General features: G+C 38.3%; 1 long non-coding RNA gene across 1 annotated transcript in view; it reads left to right on the forward strand.

Annotated features, from left to right (window-relative positions):
• Positions 1–12,113, forward strand: part of LOC104874666 — an 80,984-nt gene that overhangs the window by 35,807 nt on the left and 33,064 nt on the right. The window contains exon 3 of the long non-coding RNA XR_783828.1: positions 11,002–11,067. This is a non-coding gene — a long non-coding RNA (uncharacterized LOC104874666). The remainder of the gene's footprint in view (positions 1–11,001; positions 11,068–12,113) is intronic.

Consider the following 12,113-nt stretch of genomic DNA (forward strand, 5'->3'; position numbering starts at 1 on the left):
TTGCCTGAGATAAAGGCTATTCATTTTTCCAATTCTTGGTAAAAATGTTTTTCTCAACCACTTCAAAATTTGCGGAAACCAGTAATAATGCCAGGATAAACTGAAGAGAGGAAGCTGGTCTTTCTTTTTCTTCCTATTCTTCCATTCTTCAATATGACTGCCCATTCAAATTCTAACTTTTTGGGAAGCGAAGAGGTTTAGTTTGGATGCCAGTCAAACCATCTGGTAGTAACTACCTAAGACACTATGTTGAGAAGTTGTCTGATCTTGCATCTGGAATCCACAGAATGAGCCATCAACAAATTACTGTCTGCTGTGGACAGAGATTCAGATATAGTGCTATATGTTTCTCATACTGTATGCCATTTATTTGATCTATCCTTTGGCTTTCTGTCATGTGTCTAGTTCTTTTCTCCAACTTTTACCTTCTTGTAGGATATTGTAAAACTAAGGAAGAAAATGTAGAGAAAAGTGGCACATATCAACCCTTTCTTTCTTTATGTGCTATCAGCATCTTGTTCATATTTTAATTACTCTCTATATAATATATAATGGTCATGATTTGTTTATTGCCATTGTATGTCTCTTTCCACTGCCACTCTGTAGATGTCTTGAAGTTAGTAAAAGTTAGTCTTCACTCTTGTATTCTCCCACTCCAAAACCTGATACAATGCCACGTAATGGTCATTCAATTTTATCCATAGCTCCATTTTTGACTCAACTCTTAAATCATTGAACATATTACCAGCAAAAATTTTTTCTACATTATAATATAATTTTATTTCTATTTGAAATCCTTCAATAACCCCAACTGAATGAAGAATAATGTCTAAGTTCTAAATGCTTTATCTTGGCACAGTAAGTCTCAGGAGGTTTTTTCACATCTAGTTCTCTGACCCACAAGCCACTGTTCTCTCTTCCATCTCTGAAACACCATCTTATTTTGTGCCTTTGAGCCTTTCCAGCAGGTGGTCATTAAGCATAGATCTCCCCTGCTCCATTGCTCATCATAAAGACTGATCTTCATCCTTCAGAATTCCATATCTTCAAGGGCTGAGTCACAGTACATTGGTTAAATGGGGGGCCTGGGCATCAGTCTGTTTGGACCCAATTCCTGGCTAGTTGTGTGACCTTGTGCAAATTACTTCACTTGTCACAACCCGATTATTCCTGTTTGTAAATTGGGGGGTAATAGTGTGTGGGAGAAGTTGATGAGCTAAATTACATAAAGTACTTAGTATGATGCAGGGCACCTAATGATTATGTTAAATTTATCTGATTTCTTACAATATTTTATTGGTACATATTTGTAGTACATAATGGTCACATCCATTGAGGGGAGTTGGTACATGTACATAATACATCTTAATTTTTTTCATCCCCTTCTCTTCCCCTCCCTCTCTTTTCCCTCCATTACTTGGGCCTCATCCCTTTTGCAAAAGACTATCCCCCTATTATCTTTTTCTCCCTATTTGTTTATATTTTGGGATTCTTACATAAGAGAAACCAGGTGATATTTAAGCCTGAATGCCTAATTTATTTCTTTTAACATTATGGTCTCAAGGTGCATCTATTTTTAAATAATGGTTGAAATAACCTTTTTTTTGGTACTGGGATTTGAACTCCAGTCTTTGTGCTTGCAAGGCAGGTGATGGCACTACTGAGCTAAATCCCTGGCCCTGAAATAACCTTCTTTACAGCAGAGTGTGACTCCATTTTGTAATTTATAGAATTTCTTTCTTCATTTATTTTTTCTGGTACTGGGGATAGAACTCAGGACCTTGCATTTGTGAGGCACGTGTGGCACCACTGAGCTAAATCCCTGTCCCGATTTATGGAATTTCTTAACTGGGATAAAGAACTAAGCTCATACTCTATTAGGGAAATAGGACAAGATTACCATATGACAACAGCTATAATTATAGTATGAGTAGGATGCAAGGGGAACCCAAAGAATGCAAAAGAACACTAGTCCCAACTGGGGGTGGGGGTGTCTGGGAGAAATGCTTCTGAGTAGAGAGGGGGCTTGAGCTGAGTGCTGAAGGGTGGGTTAGCTGTGTATGGAGAGGATGCATGGCATGGGGAGTTGGGGCCTTGGTGACCGTGTTCAGTCTATGTAAATCGCAGGCAGAGATCCAGTCAATCACATGTGAATGTTGTGTTCTGTTGCCATTGGATGCAGTAATCTGCCTATCCTCTTTTCCTCATTGAGTTTATTGGTACATTTTAGTTGTACAGTACAGTTACATTCATCATTGGGATCTTGTACCTGTACATGACAGGTCTTGGTTCTCATTTTTCCCCTTACCCCTGCCCTCCCTTCACCACCCCCTCCCTTCCCTATTTACAAATTCTTTATTTCCATTTTCTCATGTTTTTTTTCTTTTCCCTTATTTCCTTTCCCACTTCCCCTACACCCTTAGTCCTTTTGTTCCTATTTCACATTGTCAATTATACCATTAGGATCTTATGTACCATTATAGTTTTTTACACCAGAGAAACTATTTGGTATTTATACATGTGTGACTTACTTATTTCACTTAAGTGTATATCTTCAGTATGCATCCATTTTCCTATGAATGACTCTAATTTCTCATTCTTTATGGTTGAGTAGTATTCCATTTTATAGAAAAAACACATCTTCTTTTTACAGTTTCAAACTAATGGGTAAATGGGCTGTTTCCAAGTTTTAGCTATTACAAACTGTGCTGCTATAAACATAGGTGTGCAATATCACTATGATATGATTCCTTTAACTCTTTTGGAAGGATACCCAGCAGAGGGATGGCTGGGTCAAATGGAACCTCTAGTCCCAGCTCTTTAAGGTGTCTCCACATTGATTTCCATAGTGGTTGCTCCAGTCTGTACTCCCACCAACAATGGAGAAGGGTTCCTTTCTCCCCACGATCCTGCCAACATTTGTTCTTGGTTGATTTCTTGATAGCAGCCATTCTTTGTGGGGTGAGGTGAAATCTCATTGTTGTTTTCATCTGCATCTCTTAAATGACCGACCAGTGATGTGGAACATTTTTTCATATATTTACTTGATGCCTTTACTTCTTTTTCTGAGAATGTCTGTTCATTTCAGATGCCCATTTTTGAATCTTTATATTTGGGGGGGCCGTCTAGCCTTTTGGCACCTCAGGCACCTATATCTTTCTTGCATGCAGAAGGCAAAAAGTCATAGGCAGCAAAAGTTCTCTTCCTGATGGAAGAGCAGGTGAGAGATAAATATGCACCTCTCTTTGTGAGCTACAGTGTGTGAGTGTTGCTCTCAGGGAAGCCTCTCCTTGTTCTCTTTCCTGGCCTTGATAAATAGAGATTGATTGTGTGGAACAGCTTTTATCATCTATTTTGTGGAGAGAAAAGCAAGAGTGGATATGCCAGGGCTGTGTGACATCCATACCATGGGTACACCACTGGCCCTGAGGCTGTGAAGAGACCTCACATTCCACAGCAGCCTTTGGTATATATGAAACAAAACTTGCTCTTGATCTTTCTTTCCCTGCCCATATGAACAGTCATGTTAAAAACATTTCCCCTACCCAATACAAAAAGGAGAAAAGTTATTTTTACTAAAGGGGAATCTAAAAGGAGTCGTTTTGAGATTTTACAGTGAGATTCAATTTAGTGGGCTAGATGTTTGACAGCAAAGTGTACACTGGATCAGTTGGAAAGAAGGCATTGGAAGTATTGGAAACAGACAGGATGGTGTGAAGAAAAGTGTGGCATCACATAAGTTACAATTTAGAAGATCCAACATGAATTTATTTTTTCTTCAAAATTGAAACTGATGATCATCAATATCACTTAATAAAACGTGGGAAAAGGGCTGGAGGTGTAGCTTGGGTAAAGGGTGTGCCTAGAATGAGTGAGGCCCTGGGTTCTATCTCCAGCACCAAAAATAAAACAGAACAAAGCAAGGCAAGCGAAACAAAACAAATCTGGCTTGCCTAGCATGCATGAGGACTTGGATCCTATCCTCAGCACCAAAGCAACCAACCAACGAACCAACCAAACAAACAAAAAAGACCCAAACAAGCAAAAGCAAAAAACCAAAAAAACAAAAACCAAATAAAAAACACAGAACAACCAACCAACCAAAGCAAAAACTTTGGGAAAAGTCAAATTAGAGATGCAGAAATGCAGTATGATTGTGACAGCAGAGATTATGCTGTGACATTTAATTTTACATGAAAGAAATGTAGAAAATAAAATTTATTATAATCATTAGCCACTCTTCTGTCTACTGGTAGGAATATTGTGTAAAAAGTATAGAACATTACCTTGTAACATAGTAATTTAAGTGAAGTCTCAAAGTGTCAGAATGGTAAAATAGCACTCATTATGCATTTTGCGTTCCTTAGGGTAGTCATTTTGGGGTTTTCTTGATTCAAGTTAGAATTAAAGGAGAATAAACATATTAAAGTGTTGTTAGCTACATGGCTTCTTTTAGTTATGTGTATAGATGCCTTAGAGGTACTGGGAAATCTGATCAATTCACATACATACTGCTTTTCCAAATGACTCAGTCCAAAGAAATAACGTTTTTAGTTGGACAGACTTTGGTTCAAGTTCAAGATCTACCTCTCCTACCAAGATATACGGGGAGGATGATTTGTGAAAAGGTATAGTTAAGCCTTCAAAAATGGAGGTAGACATTATCACTAGCTGCTATATGAGTATGTCATATGAATTGATCATTGCTCTTTTAGGGGTAAGAAATAATAAGTTTATAAAATGTCCTTTCATAAAGGGGAATGGTAATGCTGTTTTGATCAAATATTGACATCTCATTTTCTTTAAGATAATATGAAGTTAGAAGGAGCTTCCTTTTGAGAGTCCAGGCACAAGTATTCTGAGGTTTAAGTACAGTCTAGCTGGGCATGTTGGCACATGCCTATAATCTCATTTAGGAGTCTGAAGCAAGAGGGCTGCCAAAAGTTTGAGGCCAGTCTAGGCTACATAGTTTGTCAGACTGAACTGTATAGTGAAACCCTGTCTCAAAACATCAATGTGCACGCGCGTGTGTGTATGTGAGAGAGAGAGAGAGAGAGAGAGAGAGAGAGAGAGAGAGGGTGGAAAAGAGAGAGAGAGAGAGAGGTTGCAATGTTTCCTTGTAGGTTAACATGAATATTGACCTTTTTCTTTCTAATTAATGTGTGATTTAACTGGTGGATTTTAAAATCTTCTATTTTTTTCTGTTGGCGGAAAAAATTACAAAGCCTAAAATTTAACTGACTTAACCAAATGTTGTCTAATGAACTTGAGGCTTGAAACTAGCTCTTACCCCAAATTTAATAGCATTCCTGCTACATTATGTTGATCCTGTTTTGGGATTTAAGCAGTAATCACGGCACAGGTAAATTTATTTGGTCCTAGGAAATAGTAACCCCTTCAAATTTGATTTTTGTTATAATCAGGTGCTTGAAAGAAGATGCCATTCTCCACCAAGTATCACCCCACCTGGAATACTTAGTGATTGTCGCTGTCTTTTCTCTCAACTGCAAGACCGTACGTTCCCATTCTTGATGCTGCGTGGCAATTACAAATCAGCCACCAGTTCATATTGTGACAGAGCCTGAGTGTGTTGCATAAGCAGAGTAACTGGGTTTTTGCCTGGCTGCTTTTGTTTTCAGAAGACACTTGAATGTCATGGGGATATGGCTGATATGTTCCCAGTGATCAGGCCGAGGACTTGCAGAGCGCATTCACCCATCAAAGCCAGTGACAACTGGTGACTTCATCCCTTGTGATGAGTTTGAATTTCAGGGCCAATTTGATCAGCTTCACTCCCCTTGCTCAGCCATGAGAATTACATTGCAGTGCATCGAGATTCTATTTTACCATTTAAAATGAGGTCAGGTTTTTAGATTCTCCATTAAAAAAAAACTTTGCTGCTATTTAAAAATAAACAAATGAACAGATTAAAATCCTTAAACAATACAAATGGCACAAAATTCTAAATGTTAAAATACAAACCTTCCCATTGGAGAAATGTTTCCCACCTCCCTCCCTCAGAAAAGTGGTCAGCACTAAAAGTTTATTTTGTATTCATGGAAAATCTTTGTATAAATTCATTAAAAAACATGTACATATGACTTGAAACAAATCGTCTGAGACAGATTAATACATAGTTCTGTACTTTCTCTCTCTCCTTTTCAGCTAATATCGCATCTTGGAGCTATCAGCACAATCAGTGGTCCAACTCACTGCTTTAAAGGGCTAGCTGGCTGGTATTCCTTCACTTGAACGTGACGTTCCGTTTTTAGGCTGTCTCAGTCTTAGTCTTTTCCCCTTGGCTAATGCAAACAATGCTACACTAAACTCAGAGCATCCCCAAATGCTAATGTAGTAGCTTTAGAAGGACCGCTAAGTACTTCTTTGTCACCCAGAGTATAGTTGAGGGCCTTCACCCCATGTTACACTCTCTTCTCAGGGTTATCAGATAATGTGGGTGTACAAAGACTCAGCCAACATCCAGGTTTGGGACAACTTGAAAGGTCAATCTCAGCTCCACAGCTGTCCGTGGAATCATCTGAGACCTGTATTGCACGTTCATCAGTTTCTCCCCCTGACCAATTCTGCTTCCTCCCCTCCATTCTTATCTGTGTTGTTGCAAAAGCTTTGCTTCACAAACTCCCTACACATAAATCATTATCTCAGAGTATTTCCCAAGGAACCCAAACTGAAAACAGTGCTAGGAGTGGTCTGTTAAACAGATTTAAAAATGGGATTTTGGAGTTGAATCGCCTGCCAGCTCGTTGGCAATCAGACTCTGTCATAAGCGGTAGGTGAAGAGCTAATATCCCTCTGTATATTGTAGCTGCAGTGGTTCACGTTCTCAGTGGTGGAGAGCTGAGATAGGATATTGGTGGATGGACTGGCAGGGGCAATATCTAAAGTCTTACAGATGTTCAAGAAAAGCAGTAATCTCAAGAGCAATGGAAGCAGATTGCTTTTGCTGGCAGTTATTGATAAGTTAAAGAAATACAATAAAAGGCTGAAAATTATCAATCACAAATTAAATCAAAGTAAAAAAGCTAGAGAGCCTTTTTAACAACACAGTAGAACACTCTCCATGTTGTGCAGCTAGAGTACAGACAAAAAAAAGCAAAGAATCAAACCTAGGAATTTAAGTACCGTGATAGTGGAGTTTCAGAGAAGACACTAACAACCCAGACAAGTCTGCTCTACCTGGCCAGGAAGGACCAAGGCCCTGAGATGTGCGATGCAAACCTTGGTGTCAGTGCACTCAGAAACAGTGACTGCCCTGATACTTGCAGCAGCTTTAGTCCTGACAGCCGACAACTGGGAATAACTCAGAGAGCTGCGAGGGTGAGACTGCTGTAGGTTCACACTACACGGTAATACTCTAGGCCTGAAGAGGACGTACATGTCTCCACGTTAAATCTGAGTTCTCCCTTGCGTAAAAATGATGCTGCAGCATCCTAGGATCTCCAGATTGCCGACATCCTCTTGTGAGATATCTCACCCTCCGTAATCACATAAGCCAGTTCCTGTAATAAATCCCATCTTGTAAATATCTATCTTTTAAAAATTTTTCTATCATTCATTCTATTATCTGTCTAACCATCCATATAGTTGGTACATCCAGTATACATAATTTTGTACTAATTCATATAAAATATGTACATTAAATTTGAGACAAGATGGAAGCAGATTGGTACAAAATTCTGCACTTCTTTTTTTTTCTAATTATTGACAAAATTCTGCTTCAGCTTATACGTATGTTTTCACATGATTTCATCCAGATAGATATATAGATAGATGATAGATCTTATCAGTTCTGTTTCTCTGGAAAGCATTGACTGATAGAGCATCTATTCCATGTGGCGATTCCTGAGATGTATCCTTCGTGGTAATAACTACTAGTAAGTAACATGCTATCCTGAGATGTGTAAGACATCCTAGTGACTTACTAAACCAGCAGAGGGGGTCATGTGAACCACCAACTCTATAGCCCATGAATTACTTTTGGCATGTGAAGTGAGGGCAATCTCATGAGACTAAGCCCTTAACACTACCCAGAGTTGCTAGGTAGTATTAGAATTGAACCAAGTCCTTAGAAACCCAGTTGATATCCAGAGAGTTGGAGAACTGGTTGCTGTGGAGAAAACACCCACATGACTTTTTCACTTAGCATAGTGTTCTGAGACCGACTCAGGTCATTGTGTGCACTAATCAGGCCTTTCCTTTTATTGCTAAGTATTATGATGTAGTGTGAAGCTACAGCAGTTTAACCACTGCAGGCTCTCTGAGTTATTCCCAGTTGTTGGCTATCATGAATAAAACTGTTGTAAGTATTTGTGTTTAGACTATTGTGTGACCATAAGCCTTCATTTCTCTGTAATAAATGATCAGGAGTGCTATATCTGTCTTGTATCATGGTTGTGTATTTAGTACTTTTAAAAACCTGTAAAAGTTTCCCAGAGTGACTGTCATTTTATATCTCCACCAGCAGTGTATGAACAATTCACTTTTTCTATATTCTTTTTTTTTGTACCGGGGATTGAACTCGGGTCCTTGCGCTTGCAAGGCAGGCCACCGAACCGCTGAGCTAAATCCCCGGCCTCTATATTCTTGCTAGTACCTTGTGGCACTATTATTGTTTTAGCTGTCCTAATAGATGTATAACGATATTTCATTGTAGTTTTTGTTTCCCTAATAGCTAATAATGTTAAATATATTTTCACATGCTTATTTGCTACCTCTGTATTCTCTTTGGAGAAATGTCTCTTTATGTCTTTAGCCCACTTTAAAATTGAGGTTTTTTTTTAAACTATTGAGTTTTGAGTGTTTTTAAAAACATAGCCTATATATGTAATACTTGATTGGATATGTGATTTGAAACTATTTTCGCTCATTTTATCTCTTGTCTTTCTATTTCTTTCTTTTTTTTTTTTATTGAGTTTATTGGTACATTTAGGGATACAGTACAGTTACATTCATTGTTGGGATCATGTACCTTTACATGGCAAGTCTTGATTCTCATTTTTTCCCCTTACCTCTGCCCTCCCTTCACCCCCTCCTCCCCTCCCCATCTACAAACACTTTATTTTCATCTTTTCATTCTCTCACATTTTTTTCTTTTCCCTTTTTGTTCTTCCCCTACGTATCACACCTTCCCTACACCTTTAGCTCCTTTCCTCCCATTTCTAAATGTCAGTAATCTTATTAGAATCTTATGCATTGTTGCAGAATATTCACACCAGGGAAACTATTTGGTATTTACACATGTGGGACTTATTTATTTCACTTAGGAGTATATCTTCAATATGTATCCATTTTCCTATGAATGAATCTATTCTCTCGCTCTTTATGGCTGAGTAATATTCCATTTTATAGAAAAACCACAACTTCTTTATCCAGTTTCCAACGGATGGGCAAATAGGTTGTTTCCAAGATTTAGCTATTACAAACTGTGCCGCTATAAACATGGGTGCGCATACTTCTCTGTGATATGATTCTTTTAGTTCTCTTGGAAAGATACCCAACAGAGGGATGGCTGGGTCAAATGGCACCTCCAGTCCAAGCTCTTTGAGGTATCTCCATATTGATTTCCATAGTGTTTGCACTAGTCTGCACTCCCACCAACAATGGAGGAGGGTTCCTTTCTCCCCACAACCCCGCCAACATTTGTTATTGTGTGATTTCTTGATAGCAGCCATTCTTTGGGGGGTGAGGTGGAATCTCAGTGTTGTTTTCATCTGCATCTCTCGAATTTGTCTTTCTATTTCTTAAAAAATCTTACACACAGAGATTTTATTTGAAGTAAAACTTATTAATATTTTATTTAGTATTGTGTTTTTTTCTGTTGATTTTAAGAACTCTTTGCTTAGCTCTAGATCTAAAAGATATTCTTTTATATAATATTTGACTTAGCTTAAGGTGATAATCTATTTTGAGCTAATTTTTGAATAATGCATAAGTATTAGTTTAATGAAAAGCTTTTTTTGTTCTTGTTCCTATTTTCTTCCTCCTCTTCCTTCTCCTCTGCTTTCTCCCCCTTTGCGTCCTCCTTACAGCACTTATGAGTGACCATCTGAAGTAACCCCACTGTCATAAGTCAGTTGGTCTTATTAATGTGGGCTATTTCTAGATTCTTTATTTGGTTCCACTGATCTGCATGTCCATTGTTTTGCCACAGCCTTAATTACTGAAGTTACAAAATATATCTTGAAATTGGGTAGACAAAGTGCTTTTACTTTGTTTTCCTTTTTCAAAACAATTTAGCCATTATAGCATTGGTTTTTTCTATGCATTTTAGAATAATCTTGTCTGTATCTAAAAAATATCTTGCCAAGATTTTATTAGGCATTGTGTTAAACCCACCTGTCATTTTGGTGAGAATTGACATCTTTAATATGTAAAGTCTTCCAAACCATCAACATAATATTTTTCTCCATTTGTTTAGATCCTTGATATTTTTTGTCAACATTCACAGTTTTCAGCACACAACTTCTTGTCCAATTTCACATTAAAGAGAATTACTTGTTAGTGTACAAATATCTTCCCTGTAAATGGGTCTTTGTTATATAAGTTAAGATATTGCATGGGAAAGTGTCTGGGAATATTTTCACGTCACAAATCCAAATTGCCTAGTTGTAAAGTGTGGTGGAGCAAGGGCTTTGACAATTGCACCTCTTATCAGCTGTGTTGCATTCAATTTATTTCTTATTCTCCCTGCGCCTTGGTTTCTCTTTCCTTAGAAAGAGGATGAATGTGTTGTTCTTGCAAGAGTACTCTCAAGGTTCACTGAATCACAAATTATGAATGTGTTTTTCAAACTGTGCATCCTTGTTCCAAAGTAAAGAGTTGTCCTCTATCCACATCTGCTCACTCTGGTAGCTCTTGTACTCAGTGTTCTTTAATATACTACATATGTGACTGCAATAAAAATGATAAAATTAAAAAGGATGAAGATTTTATTTGATTTAGGAGTTTAAATAATTTAATGTCTCCTTTCACATTGCACAGATCTCTGCCTGCATAAGACTCATTTTGAAAGTGACACTAAAGAGCCCATCCAAGAAGATAATAACGGTAAGTAAGCCCTGTCTGGGTATGAGTTCCAGCTCCCTGGGCCGGTCACAGTGGAATACTGAGTCTTGACTTCCGCAAAGTGTCTCACAGACAGTATCTGTCTCTCCCTGTCAAAGTCAGTGACAACTGACTGCAAGAGGAAGATCCAAATGCATCTTAAGAATGGAGATCAATGCAATCACTGCAAGTAAACCGTGTTCGACCTTACTCTTTGTAAGAAGGAAAAGAATCAACAGGGCATTAAAAGTGTCAGCATTTTGAGTTTTGGCAGGTGATGAAGGGGAAACAGTTTATGCTGTGCTCATCCATCTTTGGACATCATTAAGGTTAAATCTAGAGCTAAGGAGGTAGCAATTTATCCAACTGTAGTATTGGAAATTCCAGCACTAATTCAGTTCAGTTCAGTTCAATTCAACAAGCATTTATTAATTACCAATATTGTACATGACTGTGCTAGCTTCAAACAACTCAACCTCTGACTGTTCGATTTATTTCATGCCAGACTTTGCTGAGAATAAGCATGCAGGGTAAGGATGGTGGACAGACACAGAAACTGTATTGTGACAGGCACTGAAGGGTGTGGGTAAGACCCTTTGGAATCACTGTGGAGGGAAACATGCAGCACACATTGATAGAAAAAGGAGGTGGGTTTTGAGGGGAGACTCCTTGCAGGATGAGTACATCTACTCCGGAGTGGTAAAGGATTTAGTTGAATTATCTGACCATTATTATTATTATTATTATTGGGGCACACTATGGACACTAGCGTTGAGGAGGTGAATAGAGCCTCATCATTGCCCCAAGGAAGCTCACAAGCATGAGTGTATATGGAGGAGGCAAAGGCCCACAAGAGTTTATATCCTGGTAGAAAAGACAAGTTTATAAGGAAAGGTCTCATTTGTTACCTGTTCTACAAGGTTTCTGTGTTCTAAGACTACCTTTGCTTTTTAGAAAAATGTATTGTATGTTTGCAGTACATAATGCTTACCTCCCTGGTATGGAGCTGGTAAATGTACGTAGCACATCTTAATTCCTTTTTTCATCCT

The sequence above is a fragment of the Fukomys damarensis genome, unplaced genomic scaffold (assembly GCF_012274545.1).
Source record: "Fukomys damarensis isolate Sample0158 unplaced genomic scaffold, DMR_v1.0_HiC HiC_scaffold_35, whole genome shotgun sequence".
In the NCBI taxonomy this organism is placed as follows: domain Eukaryota; kingdom Metazoa; phylum Chordata; class Mammalia; order Rodentia; family Bathyergidae; genus Fukomys; species Fukomys damarensis.